Raw genomic sequence first — 16,587 nt, 5'->3', positions numbered from 1 at the left:
TTTTTTTCAGTAGAGACGGGGTTTCACCGTGTTAGCCAGGATGGTCTCGATCCCTGACCTGGTGATCCGCCTGTCTCAGCCTCCCAAAGTGCTAGGATTACAGGCTTGAGCCACCGGGCCCAACCGTCTTTCTTAATTTTTTCATTGACTCACTGGTTGATCAGGAGTATGTCGTTTAATTCTCATGTATTTTTATGGTTTCCAAAGTTCCTCTTTTTTTGGGAAAAAAAAAGCTGAAAAAAAAATGTTTAGAGTTGAATGTTGAAGTCCCCAGGTATTTTTGCATTGAAATCTATGTCTCTCTTTAGATATAATAATATTGTATTCATATATCAATGTGCCTACGTATTTACAATTGTTATATCCTCTTGCTGAATTGATCCCTTTAACATTACATAATGACTTCTTTTTTCTCTTTTGGTAGCTTTTGATTTAAAATCTTTTATTTGATATAAGTAAAGGTACTTCTGCTCACTCTTGGTTTCTGTTTGTGTATGTATTAGTTTGTTTCACATGCTTTAAAGAACTACCTGAGACTGTGTAATTTATAAAGAAAAAAGGTTTAGCTTTTTTTCCGTGGCGCCTCAGAGGCGTTCAGCTGCTTCAAGATGAAGCTGAACATCTCCTTCCCAGCCACTGGCTGCCAGATACTCATTGAAGTGGACGATGAACGCAAACTTCATACTTTTTATGAGAAGCGTATGGCCACAGAAGTTGCTGCCCACGCTCTGGGTGAAGAATGGAAGGGTTATGTGGTCCGAATCAGTGGTGGGAACGGCAAACAAGGTTTCCCCATGAAGCAGGGTGTCTTGACCCATGGCCGTGTCTGCCTGCTGCTGAGTAAGGGGCATTCCTGTTACAGACCAAGGAGAACGGGAGAAAGAAAGAGAAAATCAGTTCGTGGTTGCATTGTGGATGCCAATCTGAGCGTTCTCAACTTGGTTAATGTAAAAAAAGGAGAGAAGGATATTCCTAGACTGACTGATACTACAGTGCCTCGCCGCCTGGGCCCCAAAAGAGCTAGCAGAATCCGCAAACTTTTCAATCTCTCTAAAGAAGATGACGTCCGCCAGTATGTTGTGAGAAAGCCCTTAAACAAAGAAGGTAAGAAACCTAGGACCAAAGCACCCAAGATTCAGCGTCTTGTTACTCCACGTGTCTTGCAGCACAAACGGCGGCGTATTGCTCTGAAGAAGCAGCCTACTAAGAAAAACAAGGAAGAGGCTGCAGAATATGCTAAACTTTTGGCCAAAAGAATGAAGGAGGCTAAGGAGAAGCGCCAGGAACAAATTGCGAAGAGACGCAGACTTTCCTCTCTGCGAGCTTCTACTTCTAAGTCTGAATCCAGTCAGAAATAACTTTTTGAGTAACAAATAAATAAGATCAGACTCGGAAAAAAAAAAAAAAGAAAAAAGGTTTAATTGACTCACAGTTCTGCATAAATGGGGAGTCCTCAGGAAACTTACATCATGGCAGAAGGCGAAGGGGAAGAAAGGAATATCTTACATGGCAGTAGGAGAGAGAGAGAGGGCAAGTGCATCAGATCTCATGAGAAATCACTTTCTATCAGAAGAACAGCATGGGGAAATTTACCCCCATGATCCAATCATCTCTCACCAGGTTCCGCCCCCCACCCCCCAACATGTGGGGATGATAATTTAACATGAGATTCGTGGAGGGACAGTGAGCCAAACCATATCATTTCACCACTGGCCTCTCCCAATTCTCATGTCATTCTTACCTTGCAAAATACTATTCTGCCTTCTCAACAGTCCCCCAAAGTCTTAAGTCATTCCAGCATTAATCCAAAAGTCAAGATTCAAAGTCTCATCTGAGACAATGCAAGTCCCTTCCACCTATGAGCCTGTAAAATAAAAAACAAGTTAGTTACTTCCAAGGTACAATAGGAGTACAGGCATTGGATGAATTCTTCCATTCCAAATGGAAGAAATTGGCCAAAACAAAGGGACTACAGGCCCTATGCAAGTCCAAGATCCCGCGGGGTAACCATTAAATCTTAAAGCTCCAAAATAATCTCCTTTGATTCCGTGTCTCACATCACATCCAGGGCATGCTCATCCAAGTGGTGGGCTCCCAGGGACTTGGGCAGCTCCAATCCTGTGGCTCTGGAGGGTACAGCCCCTACAGCTGCTTTCACAAGCTGGATTTGAGTGCCTGTGGCTTTTCCAGGCTCACAATGTGGGTTGTTGGTGGATCTACCATTCTGAGGCCTAGAGGATGGTGGCCCTTTTCTCACAGTTCTGGTAGGCAGTACCCCAGTGGGGACTCTGTGTGAAGGCCCCAACCCTACATATCTCCTCTGCACTGCCCTAGCAGAGGTTATCCATGATGGCTCTGCCCCTGCAGCAGAATTTTGCCCGGTCATCCAGGCATTTCCATACATCCTTTGAAATCTAGGCAGAGGTTCCCAAATCTCAATTCTTGCCTTCTGTGTATCCACAGACCCAACACCACGTAGAAGCTGTCAAGACTTGGAGCTTGCACCCTCTGAAGCAATGACTCGGAATGTACCTTGGCTACTTTTACCCATGGCGGGAGCTGGAGCAGCTAGGATGCAGGGTGTCATGTCCCAAGGCTGCACAGAGCAGCAGGGCCTTGGGCCCAACCCACAGAACCATTTTTCCCTCCTAGGCCTCCAGACTTGTGATGGAAGAGGCTGCTGTGAAGATCTCTGAAATGCCCAGGAGATAGTTTCCCCATTATTTTGGTGATTAACATTTGGTTCCTTGTTACCAATGCAAATTTCTGTATCTGCCTTGAATTTCTCCCCAGAAAATGGGGTTTTCTTTTCTCCCACATGGTCAGTCTGCACATTTTCCAAACATTTAGGCTCTGCTTCCCTTTTAGATATAAGTTCCAATTTCAGACCATCTCTGTCTTTGTGCATATTAGTGTACACTTTTAGTAATAGCCAGATTACCTCTTGAATGCTTTGCTGCTTAGAAATTGTTTCCACCAGATACCTTAAATCATCTTTCTCAAGTTTAAAGGTCCACAGATCTGTAGGGCAGGGTCAAAATGCCACCAATCTCTGTTCTAAAGCACAGCAAGAGTGACATTTTATACATTTCCCAATAAGTTCCTCATGTTCATCTGAGACCACCTCAGCCTGAACCATATCACTATCAGCATTTGTGTCACAACTATTCAACAAGTCTCTAGGAAGTTTCAAACTTTTCCTTGTCTTCCTGTGTTTTTCTGAGTCCTCCAAACGGTTCAAACCTGTGCTTGTTACTCAGTTCCAAAGTCACTTCCACTTTTTCAGGCATCTTTATAGCAATGTCCCGCTTCTCTTGGTACTAATTTTCTGTATTAGTTTGTTTTCACAGTGCTATAAATAACTACCTGTGACTGGATAATTTACAAAGAAAGGATGTTCAATTGACTCTCATTTCCACATGGTTGGGGAGGCTTCAGGAAACTCACAATCATGGTGGAAGGGGAAGGGGAAGCAAGGAACATCTTATATGGTGGCAGGAGAGAAGGGAAAGTGCCACACTTTTAAATCATCAGATCTCATGAGAACTCATTCACTGTCATGAGAACAGTGATCCAATTACCTCCCACCACGATCCAGTTACCTCCCATCAGGTCCCTTGCCTGACATATGGGGATTACAATTCAACATGAAATTTGAGTGGAGACACAGAGCCAAACCATATCAATGTAGGATATCTTTTTCCATTTATTTACTTTCAGCCTATGTGTGCCTTTTACAGATGAAATGAGTTTCCTATAGGTTTCATATCATTGGGTCTTTTTATTTTTATTTTTATTTTTTTACTTATTTAGCCAGTCTATATCTTTTAATTGGGAAGTTTGTTTGTTTACATTCAAAGTTATTATTAAGAAGTGAAGCCTAACTCCTTTCATTTAGTAATTGGTTTGTGGCTGTTTTGAATGTTCTTTGTTCCTTTCTTTATTGTTGTCTTTCAAATTTGTTGGTTTTCTGTGGTGATAAAGTTTAATTTCTTTCTTATGTCCATTTGCATATTTGATCCACAAGTGATTTTTATCATTTCGTGTGCTTCCATGATGGCAGTTATTGCCCTTTTTCTTTCAGATGCAGGACTCCCTTAAGAATTTCTTGTAAGGACAGTCAAATGGTGATGAATTTCCTCAATTTTTGCTTGTTTAGAAAAGATGTTATTTCTCCTTCATGTCTGCAGGACAGATTTACTGGGCACAGTATTCTTGACTAGTAGGTTTTGTTTTGTTTGTTGTGTTTTGTTTTCAGCACTTACATCATCTCATTCTCTTCTTGCTTGTAAGATTTATGCTGAGAAATCTGCTCTTAGCCAAATAGGGATTACTTAACATGTGACCTGACACTTTTGCTGTTTTTAAACTTCTTTAACTATAATGTGCCTCAAAGGGGACCTTTGTGGGTTGAAACTATTTGGAAACTTTTGGGTTCCCTGGATCTAAATATTCATATCTTCTCCAAGATGAGATAAATTTTCAGTTACTATTTGTCAAATATATTTTCTATGCTTTTTCTTTATATATTATTTTTCTGAAATACCCGTAATGTGAATATGTGTTCACATTTTTGTCTCACAAGTCTCTTAAGTTTTCGTTGTTTTTTTAATTTCTTTTTTTCTCTCACAAAGTTATTTCAAAAGACCTGTCTTAAAGTTCAGAAATTCTTTCTTCTGTTTAAACTTATCTGTTTTCAATGCTCTTGCTTTTATTTTTTATTTCAGTCACTGAATTATTAAGCTCCACATTTCCTGTTAGGTTCTTTTTGTTAGGTTCTATAATAATTATCTCTGTTGAATTTCTCATTCTGATAGTGAATTGTATTTTTGATTTTGTTAAATTATCTATCTGTTTTCTCTTGTATCTTACTAAACTTTCCTTATAATCATTATTTTGAATTATTTTTTCAGGCATTTCATAGATTTACGTTTCTGTGGGTTCTGTTACTGGAAAATCATTGTGTTCCTTTACAGGTATCATGTTTCCTTGCTTTTTCATGTTTTTGTGTTCCTATATTGATATCTGCAAATCTGATGGGATAGTAGCCAATTCCAATTTTATGGAGTAGCCTTCACAGGAAAAGACTTTCCTGTAGATATGCCCTGTAGAATAAGTTGGGTAAGGCATTTTTGGCTTTGGTTCTGTGTCAGTGTGGCACATAGCAGCTCCATTTGTAAAATGAACAAGGTTGCCTGTTGCAACAGGTGCTGGGCAGACCAGCCTTTGGTCCCAGGAAATGCATGTAGTGTCAAGGATCAGCAGTGGCAGTGTGGTTAGATAGCCGATCCTTGGGCCCTGGGTTCACATGCTTTGCTTCTCCCATTTGTGAGAGCTACCTCCTTGCTATGCTGGGCCACTCATTTTTAGTGTGAATGGTGCTGAGTGGGCTCAGGTGCCAGGTTCATGATTGTACTTCTGAGTCTAGTTGGGGTCATGACACTGCAGCCTTTCATATGGGTGTGGTGGGATGATCGTGGGACCTCAGAGATGTGGAGATGCTCAGGGGCAGTCGCTCCTAGTACAGAATATACTCCAGCAGTGACTCTGTTCTCCAATGGTACTGTGCTACAGCAGGTTGTGTACTTGGCAGTTGAGGGTACCCAGTGTGACTTCCTTCTCTTGAGCAATGCAGCTGCAAGGACTGCAGGCAGCTCCTTATGCTGAGCTCATGGTCTTTGAGGACTGCGGGTCTCTCCTGTAGCTGGAATAGCAGGCACCCAAAGTGGCAAGGAGGACCACTAGCGATCTCATGCCAAACTTTTCCCTACAATGGGGAGTTTGTCTTGTCTTTGAGCAAATCCCAGCTAGGTGCTTCACTCTCCTCTCTTTGCTGTCATCCTGAGCCTCTGTGCTTTAGAGGATTTTTGTTGTTTCTCTCCTGAACTGCATTGTTCTCTCCTAGACACCTTACTGGAATTGTAGTTATAGACTTTTTTCCCTGGCCCCTCCTATCTCATGATTTTGACATTATTTTTCTCACTAATTTTGAGTGGCATCAAAGTCAAAACTACTTCTATATTTGTGATGATTCAGTGAATATTTCTTTTTCTGATTTGAATTATAAAAATCTCTTTTCAACTCAAAGTAATGACTGACTGATTATACACTCATCCTACAGAATGGCAATGACACGAAAATCCAAATATGCTCTTATCCTTTTATACCTTAAAACATTTAATTCTGATTATGTCAAGCATCTAAACATCTCTTTTTCAAATACAGAGCTTGATAAGTGTTAAAAACATTTGATTGGACAAGTATTATACTTTTATATCAGTTCTCAAATTTCAGGTGTTGCTATCTTTAGCAATCCAGCAATATTTACCATATCTGTGAGTGATCAATAACTACTGAAATAGGTTTATGCTGATTTTCATAAAATTAGATTGATAAGAGAATATTTGACTTTAAGGATTTTAAAACCTTTGCATCACAATTTGTAATACGGTATCTATTTTGTGTCCGTCTGGATGTGGAGTATTGATTGAGTTGCTGAGTGAAATTTTTCAATAATAAGGTTGCAAGCCTGTAGAAAGAGTTAATACAGCACAGTATAATTCATTTCACTTTTAAGTGCTGATACATAATACAAGGGTTTATTATAACTATGTACAACTACATTTAACACATTATTTGTAACACATATGATACAATGTAGTATAATACACTGTATTATAACTTGTTATGTACTTTCCTATAGAGCAAGAACTATGCAATTCATTCCACTAATTCACAGCTTAGCCTAGGGCCTTAATAACAGAAAGTATTTGATAAATGATTTTTGAAAACACATCAATCAATAAGTGTACAGGAGTTCTACATTTTAATAGATGAAGTTTCTAGTAATGAAATGAATATCAATGTTTTCAGAATATAAATTAATCCACATAATGATCTGTTTATAGTTGCATTATCTTTTATTATAAATAATCAAATCACAATTAAGTTAGTAACTGGCTAACGTTAATTAATAAAAAACCACCTAAAAAGTTAGACCTGTGACACATTTTTTAATGATTTTATTGTTTTGTTTATACTGAAAGAAAAGATCATATATATTTATTGAGTACAACATGGTTTTTTGAAGTATGTATACATTATGGAATAACTAATAATTTATTTTAAAATTTCCATCCCCGAAGTCATTTAATCAACTAAGGTGTGTTTGTTGAATCTATCAGAGGGAAAGTGTGTTTAAACTGACTGTTTTTTTCATTTTGGAATGATTTTGTCAACATGAATATTCTTATATTTGTGACTTGAATTTCACGTTTCTATATTCATAGTCATATTTTATTTTAACAAACTTATGTAAATATAAAACTAATATATGTTTAATTACAAACACTTGAAAAAATACAGAAAAGTACAAAGGAAAAAGTAACCCATAATGCTATGAATGAAATGCCTCATTGTAAGTAGGTTGTTGTAATGCAATTCATATGTAAGTAGCATTATGTTTGTTTAAATTTATACATTATAATAATGTACATACTGTTTTATAGCTATTTTATTTTTACATAACATTTACCAACCAGGCAATAAATATTTTAATAACATTATTTTTAACATCATACATTACTAAAACATGATTTAATAAATTAATTCCTCATTGTTGAACATTTAGGTATTGCCATGTTGCTAGTATTATTAAATATAATGTCCTAAGCCTTTTTATATCTGTTTTTGTTTTGTTTTGTTTTGTTTTTTGAGACAGAGTCTCGCTCTGTCACCCAGGCTGGAGTGCAGGGGTGTGATCTCGGCTCACTGAAACTTCCGCCTCCCGGGTTCAAGCAATTCTCTGCCTCAGCCTCCCGAATAACTGGGATTACAGGCGTGCACCACCATGCCCAGTGAATTTTTGTATTTTTAGTAGAGACAGGGTTTCACCATCACAGCCAGGATGGTGTTGAACTCCTGACCTCGTGATCTACCCACCTTGGCCTCCCAAAATGCCGGGATTACAGGCGTGAGCCACCGCGCCTGGCATCTTATATCTGTTTTTGCACACATATCTGCAATTTGTTGGTAGGAAAAAAAAATAAATGAATTGTTGTTTCAAAGTATATGTACATATTTAAGCCACATTTCACCTGAAAGATTATTTCCGCTTCCATTATCTTCTCCCAACTTAAATGTAGAAGAGTTTGTTTCATGGTATTTTTTAAAAATCAGTGTAAATTGAATAAGCAATTTGCCTTACCTCACATCATTTGTTTTATAACCACTTATGAATTATAATGAACTCTTCTCATATAAGACAGTATCAATAGTATAAAGAAATAACTGCAATTATAATCATATTCAGTACTGATTGAGTGCTTACTAATGTCTGGCACACTCCTAAGACCAGCATGCTATAGCATATTAACTCACTTAATTTTGCAGCTCCTATGCGGTCAACACTTTTAGTTTTCCCATTTTAAAAGTGAAGAAACAGTTACAAAGAAGTTAAGTAGTATGTTCGTGGTAAGAGAGATAGTGAGTGACAAAGCTAAGTACTCTGGCTCCAGAATCTATATCATTAATCATTATGTTGCAGTGTCTCTAATATAGCAATTGAGATATGAATAGTATGAATAATCTATTTTCTATTGATTGGCAATTGGCAACCCCTAGCATATACTTCATGGAAACTGTGTCCAATTTTTTTAAAGTGCTTACAGACTTATTTTAGATTAAAATGTTTTCAAGTGAAAGTAATAGCCATTGATCTGGTCCTTACTTTGGGACATTGAATATCAATGTTTTCAGCATATAAATTAATCCACATAATGATCTGTTTATACATTATACTTCATGTATAAGATGTTTTACTTATACTGTTTTTAAAATATGGAAAACTGAATATCTTTCTCCTTGTGGGATAATGTATCAAGTGTAATATTTGAAGAAAGGAAAAATATGATCTGATGGATACCTCAGCAAAAGCATTGCTAGTCTTTCTATGAAAGCTAATCAAATATGTTTATAGTTGGTACAAAACAGAATCCTCTAGATGTATTTCATCGGAAATCTCTTGTTTCGAAAGGCATATTTACTTCTGAAAGGAAATTAACTACTACAAACTCTTATTAGCCTAAACTACAAAAGAAATTAAATTGCTCCATTCTTTCCTACAGCTGAGACCTTGATCTATTAATTTTCCTTACTCTCTTAGTCTACTTTTCCATATCTGCTTATCTCTTCCTTTAAATTAAACGGTAGAATACCACAGACTTTGGAACCATGCAGAATGATGCCATTAGGTAAGAATAATATAAGGGGCCAGTGCAGTGGTTCACACCTGCAATCCCAGCATTTTATGAGGCCCAGGAGAAAGGATTGCTTGAACTCAGGTATTTGAACCAGCCTGAGCAAAATAGGGGGACCCCATCTCTACCAAACAATAAAAAAATAAAATAAATTAACTGGGCATGATGGCATGTGATAGTAGTCCCAGCGACCAGGAGGCTAAGGTGGGAGGGTCTCTTAAGCCTGGGAGGTTAAGGCTGCAGTGAGCTTAGATTGCACCATTGCACTCCAGCCTGGGCAACAGAGTGAGATTCTGCCTCAAAAACAAAACAAAACAACACAAAAAGAAAAGAACAATAAAAGGAATAAAGATCACAGTAACACTGTTATACATGGATTGTTTCATACTCAGTCTTTGAGGTAGATAGCTTTCTTATCTCCATTTTACAGGTGAAGAAATGAAGGCATAAAGACATCACATGAATTACCCCAGAATACACAGCTAGTAGGTAGAAGATCATAGACTTCAACCCAAGCCTTTTGACTCCACAGCACTTGCTTGTAATTCACTATTATCAGATTTTCTATAGCATTAAAACAACCATCACTATATTGCAGAGTTTCTGTGAAATGATCTATCTCAGCAGCTGGAACATGATGTACAATTAACAAATAACTGAGTTGTTGATGATATTACTATTGTCCCATTAAAAACATACCTTATTATGCATGTTAAATATTTAATACACACAAATAATATATTTATTATGCATAATCATAAAACAAACACCTACCCACTACCCATTTTAAGAAATAAAACATGACCTCTGCCTCTAAAACACTATGCAGGCCAGGTGCAATGTCTCATGCCTATAATCTTAACCCTTTGGGAAGCCAAGGGAGGCAAATCGATTGAGGCCAAGAGATTAAGACCTCTCTAGCTATAAAAGTCCTAGGTGGCTCATATGGTTTGGTTGTGTCCCCATCCAAATTTCATCTTGAATTGTAGTTCTCAAAATACCCATGTGTTGTGGGAGGGACCCAGTGGGAAGTAATTGAATCATGGGCTCAGGTTTTTCCCATGCTTTCTTGTAATAGTGAATAGCCATCATGATATCTGATGGCTTTTATAAAGGGGAGTTCCCCTGCACATGCTGTCTTGCCTGCCGCCACTGTGAGATTTGACTTTGCTCTTCCTTCACCTTCTGCCATGATTATGAGGCCTCCCCAGCCATGTGGCACTGTGAGTCCATTAACCCTTCTTTCCTTTATAAATTATCCAGTCTTGAGTATTATAGCAGTATGAAAATGGACAGGATAGTGGGGCATGGCTGTAAAGATACCCAAAAATGTAGAAGCAACTTTGAAACTGGGTAACAGTTAGAGGTTGGAACAGTTTAGAGGGCTCTGAAAAAGATAGGAAAGTGTGAGAAAGTTCAAAACTTCCTAGAGACTTGTTGAATAGCTTTGACCAAAATGCTGATAGGGATATGGACAATAAAGTTCAGGCTGAGGTGGATGGAGATGGTGGATCTCAGATGGAGATGAGGAACTTGTTGGGAACTGGAGTAAAGGTCACTCTGCTATATAAAGAGACTGGCAGCATTGTGCCCCTGCCCTAGAAGTCTGTGGAACTTTGAACCTGAAAGAGATGACTTAGGGTATCTGGTGGAAGAAATTTCTAAGTGGCAAATTGTTCAAGACCAAGCAGAACTTAAAAGTTTAAAAAATTTGCAGGCAGATGCTGCAATAGAAAAGAAAACCCCATTTTCTGGGAAGAAATTCAAGCTTGCTCCAGAAATTTGCATAAGTAACAAGGAGCCAAATGTTAATCATCAAGACAATGGAGAAAATGTCTCCAGGGCATGTCAGAGACCTTTGTGGCAGCCCCTCCCATCACAAGCCTGGAGGCCTAGAAGGGAAAATGGTTTCCTGAGCTGGACTTAGAGCACCCCTGCTTTGTGCAGTCTTGGGACTCGGTGCCCTATTTTCTAGCCGTAGCTAAAAGGGACCAATGTGCAGCTCAGGCCTTTGTTTGGGTGCAAGCCCAAAGCCTTGGAAGCTTCCACATGGTGTTGTGCCCGTGGGTGCACAAAACTCAAGAACTGAGGTTTGGGAACCTCTGCCTAGATTTCAGAAAATGTATGGAAATGCCTGAATGTTCAGGCAGAGGTGTGCTGCAAGGATGAAGCCCTCTTGGAGAACCTCTGATAGGGCAGTGCAGAAAGGAAATACTAGGACTCTGCCTAGTGGAGCTGTGAAAAGATAGCCACGGTTCTCCAGATCCCAGAATCATAGATCCATCAACAGCTTGCACCATGCACCTGGAAAAGCCACAAACACTAAGTGCCGACCCATGAAAGCAATCATCGTGGGGGCTGTATCCTGCAAAGCCACAGGGTTAGAGCGGCCAAAGACCATGGGAACCCACCTCTTGCATCAGTGTGACCTGGATGTGAGACATGGAGTCAAAGGATATCATTTTGGAGCTTTAAGATTTGATTGCCCTGCTGGATTTTGGACTTTCATGGGTCCTGTAGCCCGTTTGTTTTGGCCAATTTTTCCAATTTGGAATAGCTTTATTTACCCAATGCCTGTACTTCCACTGTATCTAGGGAGTAACTAGCTTGCTTTTGATTTTACAGGCTCACAAGCAGAAGGGGCTTGCCTTGTCCCAGATGAGACTGGACTATGGACTTTTGAGTTAATGCTGAAATGAGTTAAGATTTTGAGGGACTGTTAGGAAGGCATGATTAGTTTTTAAATGTGAGGACATGGAATTTGGGAGGGGCCAGGGGCAGAATGATATGATTTGGTTGTGTCCCCATCCAAATCTCATCTTGAAGTGTAGCTCCTATAGTTCCCACATGTCATGGGAGGCATCTGGTGGGAAGTAATTGAATCATGGGGTTGGGCCTTTCCCTTGCTGTTCTCATGATAGTGAATAAGTTTCATCAGATCTGATGGTTTTATAAAGGACAGTTCCCCTGAACATGCTCTCTTGCCTGACACTGTGTAAAATGTGACTTTGCTCCTCCCTCACCTTCTGCCATAATTGTGAGACTTCACCAGCCATGTGGAACTGTGAGTCAGTTAAACCTCTTTCCTTTATAAATTACCCAGTCTCGAACATGTCTTTATTAGCAGCTTGAGAACATCTAATACAGTTGATGTCATGCATAGAGCTCATCTGTGATCCCCTGGACACTGCAAAGGAAATAGGACTCATTCCGGATTCCAAGTATTAGTGGAAAGTAGCTCCTAAGACACTAATAGATATTTTTTCCTCTAAATTCTCAGCAACTGTCTGCCATGGATGACACTTGAAGTTTAAATGTTTCACAGTCTGACGCCAAGTAGAGCTGGTGAAGAAAGTAGGGCATATTCCTGTTTCTATGTTTTCAGTTTCTACTTCCCCCTTCTCTTGTAAATGTGGTCTTTAGTTGTAACCCTTTACCAAATTTTTCCCATTATCTTAGTTTTTTAGCCCATTTTCCTTTAATTTTTCAAATATTGTCATGTATTGCATAACATTGTTTCTGTCAACAATGGGCAATATTACAATAGTGGTCCCATAATATTATAAAATCATTTTTTATTGTACCTTTTCTATGTTTGGGTATGTTTAAATGCATAAATAGTTAGCATTGTGTTCCAGTTGCCTACAGTAATCAGTACAGTAACATTCTGTGCAGGCTTGTAGTCTAGGAGCACAAGGCTATATCATATAGCCTAGATGTGTGGTAGGCTATACCAACTAGATTTGTGTATGTAATCTCTATGTTATTTCACAAAGATGGCATCACCTAATGATCCATTTCTCAGAACATATCCCCATCATAAGTGACTCATGACTATATTTGAAAATATCAACCAATATTTCTAAATCCTTCTTTTTTTCTTAAAACGAGTATCTCCTGGTTCTCCTATTATTATTCCATATCTTACTTGTTTATCTCATTTGCTGGTTGTCATTCTACTCCCTTTTTCCTAAATATAATTTCAAATGATCTGCCTTCATATTTTTTTGTAATTTCCACACAACCTCCTGTTGACTAACCCATTCCTGTAATTCTGAACTACTGTCTAACCTCTCCTTTGAATTCCTGTTCCTCACTTCCAACTTGTTATAAGTAGCCTTACATACACATCCCACATCTATTCTTAGTATAATCTATAACTGATCTAATTAGCTTCTGCCCCAAAATTGGCCATTCTCACGTTTCTTGTTGATGATTAAAGGCATCAACATTATGCCTAACACCCAAACACAAAACCTTAGTGCTGCAGTTCTCAACCTCTCAGAGAAATCTTTCCTGATGATTGCATTTTTAACATTTGTAAGGCTTGTTGAGTTGGGATTGTCATAACAATTCAGGTTTGCTAGCACCACTAAGTATGCAGAGGGTAAGAATGCTACACATCTTGCAGATCAAGCTGCCCATGCACCAACGAATTGTTCTACATTTTGAATGAATTTAAAATGTCCTACTAGACATTTAGATAGGTGAAAAAGAAAAACCTATTTTAGAAATTTCCTCAGCACAGAATCTAACTGTTTTACATAAAACATAAAGAATTTTTGGCAAAGTTTTAATATATATTGAATTTCCAGAAATTCATACACTATGTAAATTGTCCTTTTTCCCCAAACATTGCCAGGAGTTTTTCACCATTATAGAAAAGTATATCATTGTTGGCAACACTGCTCATGGTGTTTGAGTCAGCAAGTACACAAGCAGGCCATAAGTTTGCATTTGCAGCTGTTGCATTTTTAGTGATTATTCATGTGGATGCAAATATCTGAAGAATCACTTTTTCATTTTTTTACTCATTCAAAACTTATTGACTTTATTATTTCTTCACAGGTTACTTATGTTGAGGATTTATACAGCTTAGTATTTGCTATAAATTATTTTCCTTTAATTTCTCTTTTATAGACACATTTTAAACATTTAATCACTTTGTTTTGGGTATATAAAAATTACATTGCAAGGTAAACAAAGGGGAGTTGTTAGTAATATTTACATATAAAGGGAGTTTAGTGGTCTCATAGAATCGAGAACTATTAACTTAGAGTCCTTTGTAAATTTTCCCTCTCTCCACTATCATAAAAATATTCCCAAATTCTATAAATGTAGGTTTCATTAATATTGTATTTTAATAATTCTAACTTTTATTTTAGATTCAGGGAGTACGCATGGTGTGATGCTAAGTTTGAGGTATAATTGATCCCATCAGCTACATAGTGAGCATGGTGCTCAAAAAGTCTTTTAATCCTTGCTTCCTCATTACTATTCTTACATGATTTTTCAAATATTACTATTCTTAATTTCAGTTTACATGCTCTTCATCTAAATGCTCAATGGTTTCCTAATTAACTTTGTTTATTTGAAAGGTGAGGTTATATAGGTTTTTAAAATATAGATTTTGGAATCAGACTGACATAGATTTATATTTTATCTTTTCACTTATTATAGCTTAACTGTTTTTATATTTAAGAAGAAGCTGTTCATATCCTTTGCCTATTTTTTGATGGGGTTGTTTGATTTTTTCTTGTAAATTTGTTTAAGTTCTTTGTATATTCTGGATATTAGCCCTTTGTCAGATGGATAGATTGCAAAAATTTTCTCGCATTCTGTAAGTTGCCTGTTCACTCTGATAATTTCTTTTGCTGTACAGAAGCTCTTTAGTTTAATTAGATTCCATTTGTCAATTTTGGCTTTTGTTGCCGTTGCTTTTGGTGTTTTAGTCATGAAGTCTTTGCCCATGCCTATGTCCTGAATGGTATTGCCTAGGTTTTCTTCTAGGGTTTTTATGGTTTTAGGTCTTAGGTTTAAGCCTTTAATCCATCTTGGGTTAAGATATAAGGTTAAGGTATAAGGAAGGGCTCCAGTTTCAGTTTTCTGCATGTGGCTTGCCAGTTTTCCCAACACCATTTATTAATTAGGGAATTCTTCCCCCATTGCTTGTTTTTGCCAGCTTTGTCAAAGATCACATGGTTGTAGATGTGTGGCATTATTTCTGAGGGCTCTGTCCTGTTCCATTGGTCTATATGTCTGTTTTGGTACCAGTACCATGCTGTTTGGTTACTGTAGCCTTGTAGTAACGTTTGAAGTCAGGTAGTGTGATGCCTCCAGTTTTGTTCTTTTTGCTTAGGATTGCCTTGGCTATGTGGGCTGTTTTTTTGGTTTATATGAAATTAAAAGCTCATCATCACTGGTAATTAGAGAAATGCAAATCAAAACCACAGTGAGACACCATCTCATGCCAGTTAGAATGGCAATCATTAACAAGTCAGGAAACAACAGACACTGGAGATCATATGGAGAAAAAGGAATGCTTTTACACTGTTAGTGGAAGTGTAAATTAGTTCAACCATTGTGGAAGACGGTATGGCAATTCCTCAGTGATCAAGAACCAGAAATACCATTTGACCCAGCAATCCCCTTACTGGGTATATACTCAAAGGATTATAATTCATTCTACTATAAAGACACATTCACATGTATGTTTACTGCAGCACTGTTCACAATAGCAAAGACTTGGAACCAACCCAATTCCCCATCAATGACAGACTGGATAAAGAAAAAAATGTGGCATATATACACTGTGGAATACTATGCAGCCATAAAAAATGATGAGTTCACATCCTTTGCAGGAACATGGATGAAGCTGGAGACCATCATTCTCAGCCAACTAACACAGGAAGTAAAAACCAAACACTGCTTGTTCTCATTCATAAGTGGGAGGTGAACAATGAGAACACATGGACACAGGGAGGGGAACATCAAACACTGGGGCCTGCCAGGGTGTGGGGGGCTAGGGGAAGGATAGCATTATGATAAATACCTAATGTAGATGACGAGTTCATAGGTGCGGCAAACCACCCTGGCACATGTATACCTATGTAACAAACGTGCAAGTTCTGCACATGTATTCCAGAACTTAAAGTATAATGATAATAATAAAGAAGAAACTAATATTTCTTATCTACCAATAACAATGTTGTTAGAAATAAATAGGCAATGTGATATACCCAATATATAATAGTAAATATTCATTTAATGTTAGATGTCTCTTTCAGTTCTCTGTTATGTATAAGGTAATCGTAACATTCTGGATTTTCTAAAAGAATCTTGATTGTAGTGTTATATACAGCTTGCCAAACCATGTGACATGATGTTATGCTTAGAAAAGAAGGTGAACATAATGACAATGTATCTTTTGGTGTATGTACTGAAGCCTCAAATGTGCTTGTATCCACCTCACAAATAATTGAGAACTCCTTTAGTAACAGGCATTACATGACCTCAGGAGATAAATTTTCATTACTTCTCCAATAATCTT

The 16,587-nt window shown here is 37.9% G+C and overlaps 1 pseudogene across 1 annotated transcript; it reads left to right on the top strand.

Moving 5' to 3' along the window:
• Window positions 1-571: 571 nt before the first annotated feature.
• LOC111541054 lies at window positions 572-1,414 on the top strand (annotated as a pseudogene). The gene has a single exon (XR_002731159.1). The product of XR_002731159.1 is annotated as a 40S ribosomal protein S6 pseudogene (transcript).
• Window positions 1,415-16,587: the final 15,173 nt, after the last annotated feature.

Source organism: Piliocolobus tephrosceles, chromosome 1 (assembly GCF_002776525.5).
Source record: "Piliocolobus tephrosceles isolate RC106 chromosome 1, ASM277652v3, whole genome shotgun sequence".
In the NCBI taxonomy this organism is placed as follows: Eukaryota; Metazoa; Chordata; class Mammalia; order Primates; family Cercopithecidae; genus Piliocolobus; species Piliocolobus tephrosceles.
The sequence above is the reverse complement of the archived record's forward strand: the minus strand, read 5'-3'. Positions and strand labels throughout refer to the sequence as shown.